A 17,680-nucleotide genomic window follows, 5' to 3' on the forward strand; every position below is an offset into this window, starting at 1 on the left:
AGATTTGTATTCTAAGACAGTGAGGGCAGAACTGTCTCCCAATTCTCTAATAACTATTTGTAGAGATGCTGCTGAAATGTACTCAGGAGAAAAAAAATTACACCAAAAAACCGCAGCAAAACAAATGAAGACTATTTCCCTTTTTCAAATGTGAATTTTAAAAGTATCTGCCATATAATGTTTTACAGGCAGTTGCAGCAATGCACAAACTTGGGTTCTCTTTCAGCTCAGACCATGGAAACTGCATCATGTGCCTCTCAGTGGCATTGTAGGGAGTTTATGTGGCTTACTCCCTGCAGGCAAAAATTTACCACACAACCTGGACATAATTTAAAGTAAGCCTGAGTTTTCAAATAAATAAGGAAGATGCTCCTCTAGTCACTCTAGTGTGATGTGTCACTGTAGTGCACACAAATACTAGAGGTAGTCTTCCTGACTGATTCTATGGGTAATCTTATCTTGTGTCTTAGTTACTTTCTCATTGCTGGGACACAATACCCTGCACCCACAAGTTAAAGGAGGATGGGTTTATCTTAGTTTACAGTTTGTAGAGTTTTCAGTCGATAGTTGGCTGGCTCCAGTGCAGGGCAGTATGGCAGAGGGGCATGACAGAGGAGAAAGTGCTCATGGCAAGGCAGGCAGGAAGCTGTGAATCTCTCTTCTTCTTTCCCTTTTTATTCCATCCAAGTACAAACCTATTGGTTGGTGCCACCCACACTCAAGGTGTGTCTTCCCTCTTCAATCCATTATCCACACCCAAAACTATGCTAAACCAATCAGTGGGCTAATCCAATATCACATACTCATGATCAATGTCACATAGCAATGGCCCAGTCACCTCTCTAAAGCTCTACCCATGAGTGCATGAAGCTTTGGGGAGATGTCTAGGAGACGACAAGTCATAACACCTGAGAACCCAGAACACCTCAGTCTCACTTACATGTATGAGATGGCACTTTCTGCAAGTAAAGGCAGACAGTAAGAAGACTTGGCCAGGTTTACATTAGAGGAAAAAAACCTGCTGTCACAAGTTGGTGTAATTTAATCATCTCCTAGCTCAACACACCCACAGAGACAGCACTGGGTGATAATGTGCTCTGGGAATAGCCCACTCATCAGCATTATCAACTGTTAATAATAGCATTTCCCTTAAATTACCAGAAGATTTTACAGTTTACAACACCTCATTTGATTTCTATTGTAATCTCCTAGGAAAGGAAAGCTATGTAATCACTCTAGGTTAAAAAAAAAAGGGAAAATCTGAAAATCAAAGAATTCTATGTCATTGTCCAAGACCATGTCAATACATAAATCAAAGAATTTTATGTCATTGTCCAAGATCATATCAATACATAACTCATTTTACCAGGTCATCAAATAAAAACAAAAATTATAAGCAGAAAATAAACTATTAGTGTGGTATAGACTCAGCTTTAAAATGAACTAAACCTATTAACTTAAAACTTCTGACTGCAGAGGTCTACTCTTGTCTAGAGTAATAATATATCTATTTCCTTATTTGTAACTTTTCCCCAGAGACCTAATAAATTAAACTGACTCATGCTCCATTCTCTTTTAAGAAGTAGGGAGGCAACCACAGACTCCCGGAAACCCAGCACCTGCCCTGGTTAAGAAGGTGAGAATACGGGATTTACCTCAGTGGTTCTGCCACCTGCCTTGCAAGCCCAAGGTCCTGAGTTCAATCCCCAGAGGCAAAAAAAAAAAAAAAAAAAAAAGCAGGTGAGAACACTGGCTGCTTTCATGCTCCCTCCTTTGAAGGGGCAGTAAACAATTTAACACACAGGCTCTTAGGGGTCAGATTTTTTTTTTTTTAATGGGAACTGCAGCAGTCATGTACCAATAAAAATAGTATCTACATTCCTGACCTATTACAAGAAGGCTCAGTGGCTACCAAAACAGCTCTTTTTAATTTCTGGGTTGGCTGAGCCCACAGTGTGTATCAATTGTGCATAATTCCTTGAACCCAAAAGACACTTAGAAAACATTTTATTGAAGGCATATGACTGTATATCAGCATGTGTTGTCTCACTGAGGGAATCCATTTAATGTAGCTTTACACTTACAGTCAGCTATATGATTTTATTGTGAAAACTAAGCATTTACAGTTATTTTTTAGTAAAGGGTCAAGGAGTGTCTTGTTGAATAACTTATCTAACAACAATTAAGCACAAGATATGCTTAGTAAATGGAATATCATGCAATTACTAAAATAACAATTGTGATGAGTTAGAAACATCATGGAAAAGTAGTCGAGCACATATTTAATTGCAAAAAATTATAAAATTTCACTCATCCTGAGTACCCTATGAGCAGTGACTGAAGGACAATGCATATGAAATGAAGAGAGAATTATGGAATGAAAAGGAGTTTTGTACCTGTGGCTCAAAGCTTATGAAGTGTTAAGTAGTATTAATTATCCTTCGGAAGATATGTGCTGATTTAATGATTATCATCTCATGACCATGGACAGTATTTGCTTCTTCAGAATCACAATGGTCCTGTGGCACTGTGGCCCTGGAACCTCAGAGAGCTCCAACAAGCATAAGCAGCTGCCATATCACAGGGCTGGTCCCACCACTCAGGATCCACGCCAAGGTGTCTGTAAATTAGCATTGGTGGATGGAGTTCCACACGTGAAGACCAGCCTTTCTCTTCCTCAGGGTTTGAGTCCAGTTCCTCATCCAGCCCACTAGGAGTTTTCAGTATTATTTCAACCGAAGAAGTCATTCTTTTTTCTTCTCCTTACAGAAATTGTTTAGTGTAGTTTACTGAGAAAAGGATTTCTCTGTCTTCTTCCAATGTTTTATTTTTCACAAATGGAGGAAAAATCTTACATCCTGGAGCCCCTTGGTGCTTGTCACAAATGTCCTTCAAGGTACTGTTTCTATTGCCTGCTTCCCACCAATATTGAACAAGGTTAGGGAAAAACACACATATACATGTGTCAGAAAGTAGAAGTGGCATCTGTGACACAACTGGATGAACTTGTGGCCTATAATACAGGACTATCCATCCTGTTCATCATGATACCCTTAGGTATAGCAGTGTCTAGCGAGAATCAGAATTTCCACCACTTCTGCTGGGGGACTTGAGGTGAGTTATTACTTCTCTGCAAATTTCTTGGGTTTCAAATGAGAGACTGACTGTGAGGTCTCCATTTTCAGCTATGAAATAGTGTAATTCTATGATCATCTTAAAGTATAGCTAGTTTTATTAACATTTGGATAGTGCTTTGCATGATACTAGCATAAAGACGGAGAGTTCCAACTTCAAGACCACATTATCCTTCTCTTCCCACTAAGCCTTCATGCTCTCTCTCCCAAATGCTCACCTTTCTCTGGGCTGCAGAAAGTCATCAATATAGCCATAAGAAAACATTATATTTGTCTTTCATTATATTTCTATTAGACAGCGTTTGTCCATAATCTCTGTCCTCCCATTTCCTTAAATAGCATTATTGTTTATGTGATGCTCACCTCCCTGAGCTCCCCCCATGGGGTATCTAATTATTTTAGCTAATAAAACAGTGAAAATATTCAAGTATGCTATTTCATGTTCTATGACAAGATTACAGCAAAACTGGCATATAAAACATTAAATCATTAACTTAGATAATGCCCTTTATTTCATCTGAAAAAGTAGATTCTGCTGGATATCCTTTAACATTTAACAAAAGTATTATGATCTATAAAATCATTTTCTCCAGAAAAAACTACTATAATAGTTTCCATGTTTATGTATAAATTGTAAGACCATTAAGAGAGTCTATCATAACCAGATTTTTTTCTTTTATAAAATTCTATAGAACAAAATGTATCTTATGTGCTTTGCTCAAATCAGGACTCTCAATTTTTTTTTTTTTTTGTATCAGGGATTGAACTCAGGACCTTGCGCTTGCAAGGCAGCCACAGTGCCACTGAGCTAAATCCCCAGCCCACAGGTCAGTTCTTGATCAGCCTTATTAACTACAGAAAGCAACAACAATAATTCTTTTTTTTTTTTCTGTACCTGGGATTGAACTCAGGACCTTGTGCTTACGAGGCAGGTGTGGTGCCACTGAGCTAAATTCGTGACAACAGTAATTCTTAAAACTTTACATTTGCCTCTATAATGAAGTTATAGAAGCTGTATGTGCATAGACATTTGAATTCAGCTGGGTCTGGTATTTCAGTGATTCGTCCTATTTTAAAACAAAGAGCAAATTTGCCTATGGAGGCTAATTTGTATTCAACTACTCCTTTTTCCTTATTTAAACTGAAAGTGAGTGGCATCTCAGGGCAATTGCCCCAAATAACTTGCTTTCTTTTGCCCTTTGTGCTTCTCATGGAATCTTCTCCCACATATACACGTATGTGTGCACGCACACATGCACACATACATACACACACACACACACACACACTGCTGCAGAAATGACATGTAGTTGGTTTTAAAGATATTCCTGGGAGTAATAAAAGAGGAAATGGGAGAGCAAAGAGACTTTAGCGTAATGCTCTCCAGTAGAAATGTAACAAAAATAAAAAGAAACAGGTAAAATTAATTTCAATAATATACTGTATTTAACTCCCAAATATCCAAAATAAATAATCAGTCTTTGGAATCTGGTGTGCCTTTTACACTTGCAGCATGTTTCAGTTTGAATTGGCACATTTCTAGTGGCCATCATACTGAAAGCGAAGCTTGTGGTCCAAGAGATGCTTGTTTATCTGCGTGGTGACTGAGGAGAAGGCAATGACAGAAAGCATGTCTGCACAACTGACCAGATGCAAACAGCATCCTTACAAAGGCATCTGTTCTAAATCAATAAAAAAAGAAGAGACCTGATTCTTTTCTCTAATTCATCATTACACACATATCACAATTCATCTTAAAGAACAAGCCCAGGATCAGAGTAATGCACAAATATAACACATAAAATTACTTGTATCAAGTGCCTATGTACCCTAAGGTTAGTTGAAGTTTAAGACCCCTGACAATAGTACTTTATAAATCCTACTTCATGGGCAGTGAGGAATCTTTACAGCTTTAACTTTGAAAGCTAACAATACTATACCATAATATCCTGCTCTGTGTGGCAGAAAATTGCTAACCATGAGCAGACATATTAGATGAGATCATTTCCAAACAGGATGTAGCCTTACAACAATCTGATGTATTTATAGCAACAAATTGTTCACTCACCTCCTACTCTGCCAAAAAGAAAAACAGCTTAAAATGTGTGATGGATTTAGGTGCCCTTGGTAAACAATTTCAGTGGTGGCTACAGACTTGACTCACATGTTGCAATTAACTCATTCCATATAATTATTTGAAAGAATTAATCCAATGATCTAATTCCTTCATGGTAAAGCAAAGAAAAAGGAAATAAAAACAAAACCTCTATTCTTGTGCTGGAAGTGTCAAAGCTTTGAAATGATCTGTGTGTGTGGGTGTGGGTGTGTGTGTTTCCTATGATGGTGTGTTTGTTGTAAGTAAATACCTTTTGAGTATTCACAGCTCCTAATGGTATTTTGTGATTAAGGAAGACACAATGGAATCACAGAACTAGAAAGGGCTTTTAATGTTTTGTCCATTTCCTTACTAATAGAGCAGTATTCATTTATTAAGTAAGAGTAATCGCATACAAATTATTTCAGATTTATCATTATTGATAACAGAAAAACTAATATTAATAGTATAAGTTCACAAATTAAAAATTAACCAAATGTAAGTCTTTCAAAGACACTGTCTCAATCTGTCCACGTGTCATGTAAGAACATGAGTTCTTAGTATTAAGCAGTTCTCCCTCATGTGTCGCCTACATTTCTCATGTTACAATTGAGAACATTTCTACAAGCAGCATTTTGTTTTCTTTTCTTTTTTGAGATAAAGTCTCTCTGTGTAGCCTAGGCTGGTTTTGTTGTGGTTTTTTTGTTTGTTTTTCCAGGACGTAGGATCAAACTCAGGACCTGCCTTTATGTGACCCAGCAGTCACTCACCCTTTTCTCCCTTTCACTGCCATGTGTCTGATGATGGCAGTGAAGATGTGATTTCTAGAGTACTTTTCAACTCTGGCATTGTCATGTGATGTCTTGGCTTCTTATGTCACTAAATTAAGAGAATATCAATTTGCTTTATATTTTCCCAATAACAGTGCAGCCTATGGAGACAAACCAAAAGGGATCCAAAGGCAGAAGGAGAGTACATCCCACTACCTTATTTCTGCTGTATCCGTTTTGATTTTGTTTTCTTGACCTGCCTAGTGCTTATTTCCATGGTGCTTCCCACAGTGTGGAAGCAAGTTCACATGCCAGGGACTGCTGGTGAGCCCCACAGAGCCCACCAAATTTCTCTTGAGTGACTGTTCACCAAACATGCATTTTAAAGGAAGGCTTGAGCTCCAGTTACATGGCCAGGATGATGAGAATGCCAGCCCTCTGCAGGGAACTGAGGTCCAGAGTAGGAAAGGGCACCGCTGAGGTGTATAAGGCAGTCAGCTTCCACTCTTGCCATCTCTTTGCCTCTAGCTTTCCGAGTCATAATCAGTCAGAAACTGTGTTAGAGCCAGAGGAAACTGGAATCAAAGCCAGAACTTCAGAGAAGAATGGACTAAGAGGAAGGAATGGGGAGTGGGGGAGAGCAGCCAGGTTAATGCTATGGACAAAAAGAAAAAATAAGAAAAGACTGGAGTAGATCCTCTCATGAGCTAGCTAAAACAACTCAAAAGCTATGGTGAGTTGGAGTTAAAACTACAGGAGTGATATAGGTCAGGACTGTAGACCAATGGGAAGGAAAGCGCGCCTTGCTGGGCACTTGGAGCTACACAAAGGTGAGGCAGTGGAGAGTTAGGATGGGAGTTTAGTGGGAAGTACAGTCCTCCCAAGAACAGCACTGGGAGAGGTAAGAGGGGAGACGTATGAGGCAAACACCTCAAACTTCCAGAGTTAAAACAGTTTTTATAAATATGCTAAACATTTCAAGGTATTATATCATCTTCAACAGATTATAAGACTGTGACTTAGCAGTTACAGCTTTTATTTATCCTCAGATATTGTGAAAAAAATTGTTGGATGAGGATCCACTACACTGTACACTTCTTTCAGGAAATCCATTTAAATATGCAATCTCAAGTTTCAAAAAAAAGCTTCCTAATAGCTTTAAATTTACTTCATGAGGAGACATACATCATCATATCCAAATAATATGTTCCCACAAATGTCTCAGTTATGCAAATTCTATGATTCACTCTGCCCCCAAAATGCAGAATATTTGGGCCAGACCAAATATTGTAACTCATTTTCAAGTATTTTCTGGATCAGAGATCAGTAAGCTTTGTTTGAGAAAGGCACAATTATAATACTTTAGGCTTTGGAGGCCATACACACACAACTACTCAGCTCTGCCCTTGATTCTCAAAAGCAGCCCAGGAAGACCTAGGTAAGCATGTGGCTAAATTCCACAAAAACAGGTGGCAGCCAGATTTGGCTCGGGACCATAGTTTTCCAACTCTTGCTTTAGACCCCATGATCTTCAGGCTAATTGGCCATGTTACTCCACAGAATTCTTCCCCTGAACCCATATAGATTAAGTATCTTTGTTATACTTTCTTGGTGTACCTTTTATACCAATCTGTAATTAAATTTTTAAATTATGATTAGTTTGGGCCGGGGATTTAGCTCAGTGGCATCGAGCCTGCCTTGCAAGTGCAAGGTCCTGAGTTTGATCCCCGGTACAAAAAAAAATTATGATTAGTTTGTAATCTCCAAGAAGCCAGGGATCACATCTGTTTTGTACACCAGTGGATTCCCCGCACCTAGCAACTGCTTGGTATACAAGAGGTTCTCGCTGGGGATTTAGCTCAGTGGTTTCGCCGTCTGCCTTGCAAGTGCAAGGACCCGAGTTCGATATCCGGTACCAAAAAAAAAAAAAACAGGTTCTCAGTTAGTATTCATTGGCAGAAGAAAATGAAGAAGGAAAGGAGGAAGAGAGAAAGGAAGGAAGGAAACAAGGAAGGAAGGGAGAGAGGGAAGGAGGAAGTTAGTTCCTTGTATTTAACCTGCTTCTGTGTTCTGAAGTGGGGCCAGTTAAAAGGCACCTTCCCCAGCCCCTCTGTGACTAGTACTGTGCAGTCCTATAGTACCATTAGAAAACAAGAGCCCAATGTCCTTCTTTGTGAAATAAAAACAAATTTTCTATCCTTTTCTTTGCAGGTGCTAGAGCACGAACAGTTATTCTACTATTCAAAGAAAAAGAAGGAACAATAAGATCCACCTGGTCTTTTCACTGAAAATGTCAACATTAGACCATGCCAAAGTACATATCATGAAATAGTCTGTCAACTTGGCTTGACATCTGAAAACCTTCCTTGTTTATTGTTAAATGTTTCCCCTATCTGGTTAACAGTAGCCTGTACCATGCTCAGAAGCGACTAGCTAACACTGGGTCTCTCAATCCTCCTCCCACCACCTTCCCAATGGGTGCACCATCTCTCATAAGGTTTTAGTACTTTAAGGATACATGCTTCCTCTAAAGAGAATCAACACTTTCGTGCTTCCCTGTCTAATCTCCCTCATCTCAGCACCACAATATTATGTGGGTAACCCTTGTTGGCTTGCCCAGTGTTCTCTGCTTTAGGAAGGCTTTGAATGCTGAGGCAATTCCCCCTCCCATACATCAGTTGATTTTACCCTTCTTCAGAACAACTGACACCTTACTTTTTTTTTTTTTTTTTTTTTTTTGGTACAGGGGATCAATCTTGAGCTTGTGAGGCAGGCGGTGGAACCATTGAGCTAAATCCCCCACCCCTGACACCTTATTCTTAAATGCACAAGAAGAAAAAAAAAACTTTTTTCATTCTGGGAGATTCAGAAAAACTGACCTGAGACCTCATCTGTAATATTCTGGAAGCATATTCCTTCTAATACAACAAAGATGAGATGGCATGTTCGGAAAGCACATGTAATAGATGCCACCCAGGGAGTTAACTGTGTTCAGATTTCTTTTTTCCTAATTTTGAGTTATAGAATCAGTTTCTACTTTTAATTAAATAAAATCCCTAGAAGGAAGCAACTGCAATTCCAATTCTACAATCCAGATTGCTACACTTTTAAGAAGCACTTTTACCTTCTGAAAAAAACCCAAAATGTCTGATCTTTCTAATTGACAGGAGATATTTGAAGGGTTTTTTTCCCTCCTCTCAATCATTGTCAAGCTACACATACCCATTTTTCTCAGATATATAACCTGGTTTCCAGGCCTCATATGATTCAGTCCTGACTGAACACACTCTAGAATGTAATAGACAGAGCAGAGATCTAGATATTAATGAGGCCTAGCTATCTAGTAGCTTTGTGATCTTAATTTTCTTAATTTCCATGAGTATCTGTTTTATCTTAAAATGAAGATAAAAATTATTTCTTCTTGGTGTTGTCATACAGATTCAATGAACACATATCTAGCACCCAGTACTCTAGGTGGCTGTAATAACTGATTTCTACTATTACCTTTGAAAACCCACTAAAGTGTGGCAGGGAAAAATAAACCTAACTAAGGAGATGAAAGACCTGTACAATGAAAATTATAAAACATCTAAGAAAGAATCTGAATAAGACCCTAGAAGATGAAGATATCCTATGTTCATGCTTTGGAAGAATTAACATTGGTAAAATGGCCATACTAACCAAAAGCAATCTACAAATCCATTGCAAAATACCAAATTCTTCACAGAACTACAAAAAACAATCCTAAAATTCATATTGAAGCACAAAAGACCCCAAACAGCCAAAGAAATCCTGAGGAAAAAAATTGCTGAGGGGGATTGTAATATTCTATTTCAAAATATAGAGCCATTGTACCAAAACCAGCATGGTACTAGCATAAAATTAGAAATGTAGACCAATGGAATTGAGTGGAGGATCCAGGAGTAAATTCATGCATCTACAGCCACATGATTGTCAATGAAGAAGTTAAAAACATATATTGGAGGAAAAGCAGGCTCTTCAACAAATGATGCTGGGAAAACTGGACAGCCACTTACAGAATATTAAGACTAGATCCCTACCTCTCATCCTGTAAAAAAACCGGTTCAGAATGGATCCAAAACCTTAATGTAAGATTTGAAACTGTGAAAATACTATAGGAAAACATAGGGGAAACACTTCAAGATATTGATATTGGAAATGATTTCCTGAACAGGAGTCCACTAGTTCAGGAAATAACAGCAAGAATTGACAAATAGGATTACATTAAACTAAAAAGCTTCTGCACAGCAAAGGAAACAATCATCACAGTGAAGAGAGACTAAAGAACAGGAGAAAATACTTGCCAGTGACTCACAGAGGATTAATATCCATAATACATAAAGAACTCAAAAATGTAACACCAAAAGAACAAAAAGTTCAATCAATAAATAGCTAAATGAGCTGAACAGACACTTCTCAAAAGAAGAAGTACAAATAGCTAATATCTGAAAATACGCTCAAAATCATTAGTCATTAAGGAAATGTCAATCAAAATACATTGAGATTTTCTCACCCCAGTCAGAATAACTATCACCAAGAGGAGAAAAAAAATCCCAAAATTTTAGTGAGGATACAGAGGAAAAGGAATGTTTATACACTGTTCATGGGAATGTAAATTAGCACAGACACTACAGAAATCAGTGTGGAATAAAATGCTAAAATATAGAGCTACCATATGATTCAGCTATACCACTCCTGAGTTTATACACTAAGGAATCAGAATCAGCATACAATAGAGACAACATGCACATCCATGTTTACCAAGGCACTATTCACAATTGCCAAGTTATTTATAAAATCAGTTTAGATGTACATCAGTGGATGAATGGATAAATAAATTGTGGTATATATAAATAAATTGTGATATTATTCAGCCATGAAGAATGAAATCATGTCACTTGTAGGAAAATGGATGAAACCGGAGATTAACATGCCAAGGGAAATAAAACAGTCTCAGAAATACAAGCTTAGCATATTTTCTCTCATATGTGGAATCTAGAAAAAAAGACATGAAAACAGAAAGAGGAGTATTATGGATGAGGAAGGATGCCAGCAGGAAAGGAAAGGGGGAGTAAGAGGTTAATAAGGAGGCTAAATATGATCAAAATATGGTATATGCATGTATGAAAATGTCACAAAGAAACTCATTATATTGTTCAGTCAATATGTGCTAACAATTTCAATTTTTAAAATGTGGCAAGAAAAACTGAATATAATCTCTCAGGTTCTGGGTTCTTTCAAACACAGCACTCAGCAGCTTGGGTTTCAGACTCAAACATTTAGGACTAAATACTTTTTTTTTTTGGTACCAGGGATCGAACTCCGGTCCTTGCGCTTGCGCAGCAGGCGGCTAAACCACTGAGCTAAATCCCCGGCCCTAGGACTAAATACTGAGCTCACTGCTTGATAACCATTAACCAAATTCCACTGCCTAAGTTCCCTCAGGAATAACGCTATCTAATCAAAAAGACTGTTGTCCTTTTGGTTGGCACATAGTGAGTGTTCAGTAAACAGAAGCAATGTTAGCTAATATTTTATCTTTATTATTGGCAATCATATCTCTGACAGGTGAAAACCATTTCATTTGTATTTTCTTCCTCTAGGAGCTATATAATAATCAACAAATATTTTGTATATGCATTATTAGAGTCTGGTAACGTGTAGATTATACTTTGCATAGGGTAGGACTGGGCAAAGCTGTTATTTTCCATGCCATTCTTCCGGAAAAGGTTCGCGGATGAGCTGGGCCGCAGTGGTGGTGAACCTATGGCACACATGCTGCAGCAGGCTGTTTGTTATCACTGAAGGCTCTAAAAGGTTGGCCCTCGCTGGGTTAGGACTTTAGAAGCCACTTCAAAATGAGGGAAAACATCTGCCAGGTAAAGAAATATTGTCTGGGTTCTTTTGTGTGGTTCTTACTTATTCCAACATGATGGTAAATTTAAAATCCCCAACACGACTGTAAAAACATCATGTATAGGGCAAGAGATTTAGCTCAGTGGTTTTGCCGCCTGCTGCGCAAGCTCAGGGACCCGAGTTCAATCCCCAGTACCAAAAAACCCCCCAAAAAACCATCATGTATAAAATGAAAACAGATGTATAAATAACAATAAGGAATTTTTTTTCCCAAAAGAAAGGAATGTTCCATGGGGCACATCCAACAAGCAAAACAGTAATTTAAGTAATGGCATAATGCAACACCTCTGCCTTTGCCCGTCTAGCCTGAGAAATCTCACTGTTAAGAGAGACTGTTGTTGATTATCCAAATAATAAACTAAAAGCAATGCTTTACATAAGGAAGGAAAACTACACAGGAATGACAGGAAGTAAGGAGCAAGAGAAAAAGTTGTAAAACTGACTTCCCTTTGTAAGAATTTAAAAAAAAGCAAATAACTGCAAGGGCAGTCAAGCAACAAAGCTGAATTGTCCCCCCAATTATCTTTGCTATTAATACAAATAAAATAGACCGTGCTTCCAAATACAGTAAAGCCGGATTGCTCTTCTATTACTCTTACCACCCCCAGATACCTCTTTAAATGATGCCCTACGCCCTATGCTCATTCACTTAGTAAAAAAAGAAAAGGAGTGTGTGGTCACTATGCCCCAGGTCCAGGGCTAAGGGCTGAGATGCAATAGCAGATGACATCGGCCCAGCCTCTAGGAAAAGCTAGTTTTGAGAATCAGACCAATAAAGTTAATGATGATAATATAATGTGATTGGTACTGTCATGAAAATAAGAATGAAGAAGAAGAAAGGAAGAACAGATGAAGAGGAACCCCTAATGGATTAAGAAAGGCTTTCTAAGGGAAATGGCATATAGCCTAAGGCCTTCAGAAAATCAAACTAAAGAAGCCCAGAGTGAGTTACTGGCCCCAAGATTTAGTTCTAATGGCAGAAAGAAGTAGAGAGCAGTGAAAATAGTATTGTAATTCTAATGTATGTTCTTTGGAGGTAAATTCAGAAGACAAGATAAGTAATTTTAAGATTATAATGTTCAACCATCCATTTAACTCAACTGCTAGCCCCTATTAATCTATTTTTATTTCAAATGTGCTCCCCTCTCTTCAGTCATAAAATTCACACCTCCAGTGACATCTTATGCCAAAAGCTACTTAGATTTCTGACCTGATAACAGGATAAATAGTATGAACTCAACAGTAATATTTTGTTTAAAATCACCAAATGTGAAACCGGAAATTAGAGAGAACCAGAGATGGAAATTTTTTATACCATTTTCTCCAGCCAATGACAACTCATTCATCTATGCTGGGAATTTCCCTACATGTTATTAAAACCAAACCCAACTACAAATGGCAATCAACCTATCCAAAAACTAAAGATACTTAGAGCTTAACCTGGAAATCTTATGAAACTTTTAGCTTATTAGGTATCTATAGACAAACTAATGGAAATTTTGTACATCTTCCAGCCAACCAGAATTCACTATTTCTTTTCCCTTCTATTACTGTCCTTTTATCAACACACGTGGGTAAACTGGTTCTTTTTTTTTTTTTGGTACCAGGGATCGAACTCGGGTCCTCGCACTTGCGCAGCAGGCAGTGAAACCACTGAGCTAAATCCCCGGCCCTAAACTGGTTCATTTTAATGTCAAACACTGAAAATGATGACCTGCATCTATCTACACAGAGCTATGAAGTACAATACTTATACTAATGCAGTAACATTAGGCAAGGCCAGCCAAGAACCTGAGGTCCCTCCCCTATCACACAATACACACACACACACACACACACACACACACACAAACACACGGTCCCACTGTAATACAGAATGCCATTAATAAACAGCCCTGTTGCAAAATTTTGTGGTTTGTGACTAGAGTCACAGTGCCAGGAAGTACAACTCACTCTGTATGTGTTAAACTGCATCGGACCAGAAGTGCTAGCCAGATGCAAGCTACCTACGTTCTCAGCAAGGATGACTCATTACTGTTGCCAAAAAGAGGCTACCACTTGGTGTAAAGGCTTTTGATTCTCAATTTGAAAAATCTAATCTGGTATCTTAAAGCTTGCAAAAGGAGAGTAGGGGTTTGGCTACCGAGCCACTTGTCTAGAGCACACATGAGGCCCTGAGCTCAATCTCCACCACTGAAAAAAAGAGAGAAGGAGGAGGAGAAAGAAAAAGAGAGAGGAGAAAAGGAAGGGGAGGAGGAGAGGAAGGGGAAGAATATGGGAAGGAGAAGGAGAAAGAGCAGGAAAAGAAGGACAAGAAGAAGAAAGAAACTTGGAAAAGAAAAACAGAAGGGTGGGTGCTCCCATCAGGCACTACGTAAGACAGGACAATGGATAAGATGTGATCATGGACTACATTCTCTGGAATATAGCTGCTTGGTGTTGACTTGAAATGAGATGGAATGGGCTGAAATAATATTCTGGTCTACTTTGTGTTCCTTTAATTTTATGTCTTTGAACATTAGAAGAAAATAATTCCAAAAACTCTACTATCAAACTAATCTATTCAGTGGAATGGGCCAGCCTTATAAACTGAGTCTCGTTTATAAGCAATGGACTTATGGTTTTGGCTTGCTTTTCCTTCAGCTGTAAGTCAACATTCTGGACACAGCAGATCCTCAATAAAGATTCTTTTGTTCCAGGGCTGGGGATTTAGCTCAGTGGCACTGTGCCTGCCTGCAAGTGCAAGGTCCTGAGTTTGATCCCCAGTACCAAAAAAAAAGATTCTTTTTCTCACCCTTGTCTCTGTCACTTTAAGTGTCATTAATCCCTGACCTACACGCACAAAATTAGCAGAAAAGTAGTGATGAACAAGGTAGGTGATTGGGCAATCTGACTGCCCGGGAAGAGAGAAGTAGAAATGAAGTAGGAAGTCTCAGTTCCTTTCTGAGCTGGCACTTGCACAAACCAGGCCCTTACCTCCCACAGGAAAGGAACTTGGTGAGGAATGGCTTGGTATGGTAAGTGTGAAAGTGGGTATTATGATATCATTGCTCTTCTCCAACTTCCTCCTCTTTCACCTCCTTTGCTAAGCCCCTTAAAATAGGAATGTCTTATTAATAATTAAATGTTGGTGACTTAAAGCATGACTTGTGCTTTCCAAAAAAAAAAAACAGCAAAAAAATATAACAGGTCAAATCTAGACTCTCCCTTTTCCCCATCAACAGCCAATGTAGGAATCCAGTTAATATGCATGCTGAAAGGAAAAAAGAAAGGCTAAGTATTTGAAACATAAAGAACTGGCAATATATAAACGCCGTTAGGGTTTCAACCCCACCCATGCAACATACCCTACAAAATTATTCTCAGCTGTATATTTACACAAGACAAGAAAATATTAGCTTTGGAGCACATTTTTTTACAGTATACAATTTACCAGAGGAGTGCCCATTCAGGTTTCAACTTCATGTTTAAAAGCAGAGAAAAGACTTAACTTCTGCTAATTGCCACCTAAATTTCAACAGATGTACATCAACTCACTTCCCTCTCAAATAGATATTAAGAAATTATCCCTATCAAATTTAGTAAGAACTGATTAACATCAAAATCATGTGGTTCTGAATAAGGAATTGGATTAGATTTTTTTAAAAGTTAAATGCAAGGCCTGCAGTATGTGCTTAATAAGTACCTGCTGATTAGGAAGCCACATGGTACAGTGGGTAGAAGCATGAGCTTTGGAGTCAAACTGCCTGGGTTTATCTGGTGTTGATTGCCAGCTGTCTTACCCACTGCTTCAGGACTGTCACCTATAAAATAGGGATGATACAAATAACAGTGCCTGCCCCAGAGGCTTCCTGTGTGGATTAAATGAGTTAACACAGTATTTTTTCTAAGTATGGGCCTCTGACCAGGAGGAGTAAAGCAGCAGCACCAAAAAATATGTTAGAAATGCAAACTGTGACCACCTGCTCCAGAACTACTGAATCACAAACTCTGAGAGTGGGGCAATTTATGCTTTGATAGGTCCTCTGGGGGATTCTTTTTTTTTTTTTTTTTCTTTTTTTGTACTAGAGATTGAACCTAGGGCCTTCACACTGAGCTACAACCCAGCCTTTTATTCTGAGACAAGATCTCACTGAGCCACTAAGTTGGCCAGGCTGGGCTCAAACTTGTAATTCTCCTGTCTCAGTCTCCCAGAGTGCTGGAATTATAAGTGTGCTCCACCATGCCCAGATTCTGGGCATTTTAATGCATGCTTTACCAAGGAAAATCAGCTATACCAGAAGTACTGGGATGTGATGACCATCTCTAAATTAAAGTGGTAGACGATCTTTCAGTAAGACAGAAGTAGATGATAAAAGCAGAATGAAAGAGGACTTTACCATCCCAGAAGAGACCACCCACTCATACATACACAGGGTATAGCTTACCAGAGTGAACTCTTGCATAGAATTAGGTAATACAGGATAAAAGGAAAAGGGTCACACCAGAAATGTCAAATTCAGTACAGAAAATACACCTTAGTTGTTCTTATTATTAGATTTAAGATTATTTTCTAAAAGGAAATCCTATAAAGAATACAGTAGTGGTACACTATCTAAAATATTATAAATTTTTTAATTTTATCTTATAATTGCTAAGCACATTTTGGCCATTCACTACTTTTTCCCATCAACTATGATTTACTCTATCATTGAATATCACTGCAAACACATCATTTTAAAAAATGAAAATTAAGTGGCTTAAAGCAAAATACCTTACGTGGGAGAGAAAGACCATGGATAGCAGTCATTCTCTACCTGTGAAGTGATCCTGTTGAAAAGACAAATTTTGGGCACCCATTCCTCTGAGATTCTAATTCAGTAGATCTGGAATAAAGACAGGAATCTGGAATTTTAAAAGTCTTTTCACCTCCACCCTGACCCCATACCAACTCATTCAGAAGAAAGTGGTTGACATATTCCATTTTGAAAAACATTGCTAAAAATCTTTGTCTATTAGTAACCTTAAATGAATAAGATCTTTTGATTAAGCAAAGTTTTTTGTTTTGTTTTGTTTTGGGTACCGGAGATCAAACTCAGGACCTTGTGCTTGTGAGGCAGGCGCAGCACCACTGAGTTATATCCCTGGTCCCTGATTAGGCAAAGTTTTCAAAGAGCTGAGAATTAATCCATCAAGGTTTGAACTGTTTTTAGTGGGAGGTTTTCTAAAATGTATTCCACATTTCTTTATCCACATAGCATCTACAGTATAATTTCATCTTGATGAGTTGGTATTTTATTATTGTTGTTTGGTTGGTGTGTGCTATAGATGCAGAGAACACTCATTACAGAGCTGACTCAAACTGTAGTGGCCCTACAACTATTTCCAAGTTTCAAGTTTTGCATGTCAGGTTTAGCTTTCAAGTCTCTTTCCCAAAAGGAAGATGGTTAAGTGGGCAACTGCAGAATCGCATGAGCAATGTAACACAGCTACCACATGAATGGGTACATCAAAGATAGAAGCAGCCTTGTTAAAATTGCTATGAATGACAGTTACCTTGTCGACACCATTCAGTTTAGATCTACAGCATGCTCTATATTTTAATCAGCCCTCTCATTGGAAAAAAAAAAAGCATGGTAGATAAATTACACTTTCAAAAGTATTTCAATACCCCCATTAACTGGCAAAAAAGGAATGTATTATAAGTTGAACTGTGTACCTTCCAAATTTCCATGTTCAAGTCTTGATCCCCAGAATCTCAGAAA

General features: G+C 38.3%; 1 protein-coding gene across 1 annotated transcript in view; it reads right to left on the minus strand.

The window, feature by feature from the left end:
- The window catches only part of Niban1 (niban apoptosis regulator 1), a 158,179-nt gene that overhangs the window by 41,114 nt on the left and 99,385 nt on the right, over nucleotides 1-17,680 (minus strand). The window lies entirely within an intron of this gene.

The sequence above is a fragment of the Heterocephalus glaber genome, unplaced genomic scaffold, assembly GCF_053883595.1.
Source record: "Heterocephalus glaber isolate CG9 unplaced genomic scaffold, H.glaber_assembly_v1.0 deba00001600, whole genome shotgun sequence".
In the NCBI taxonomy this organism is placed as follows: domain Eukaryota; kingdom Metazoa; phylum Chordata; class Mammalia; order Rodentia; family Bathyergidae; genus Heterocephalus; species Heterocephalus glaber.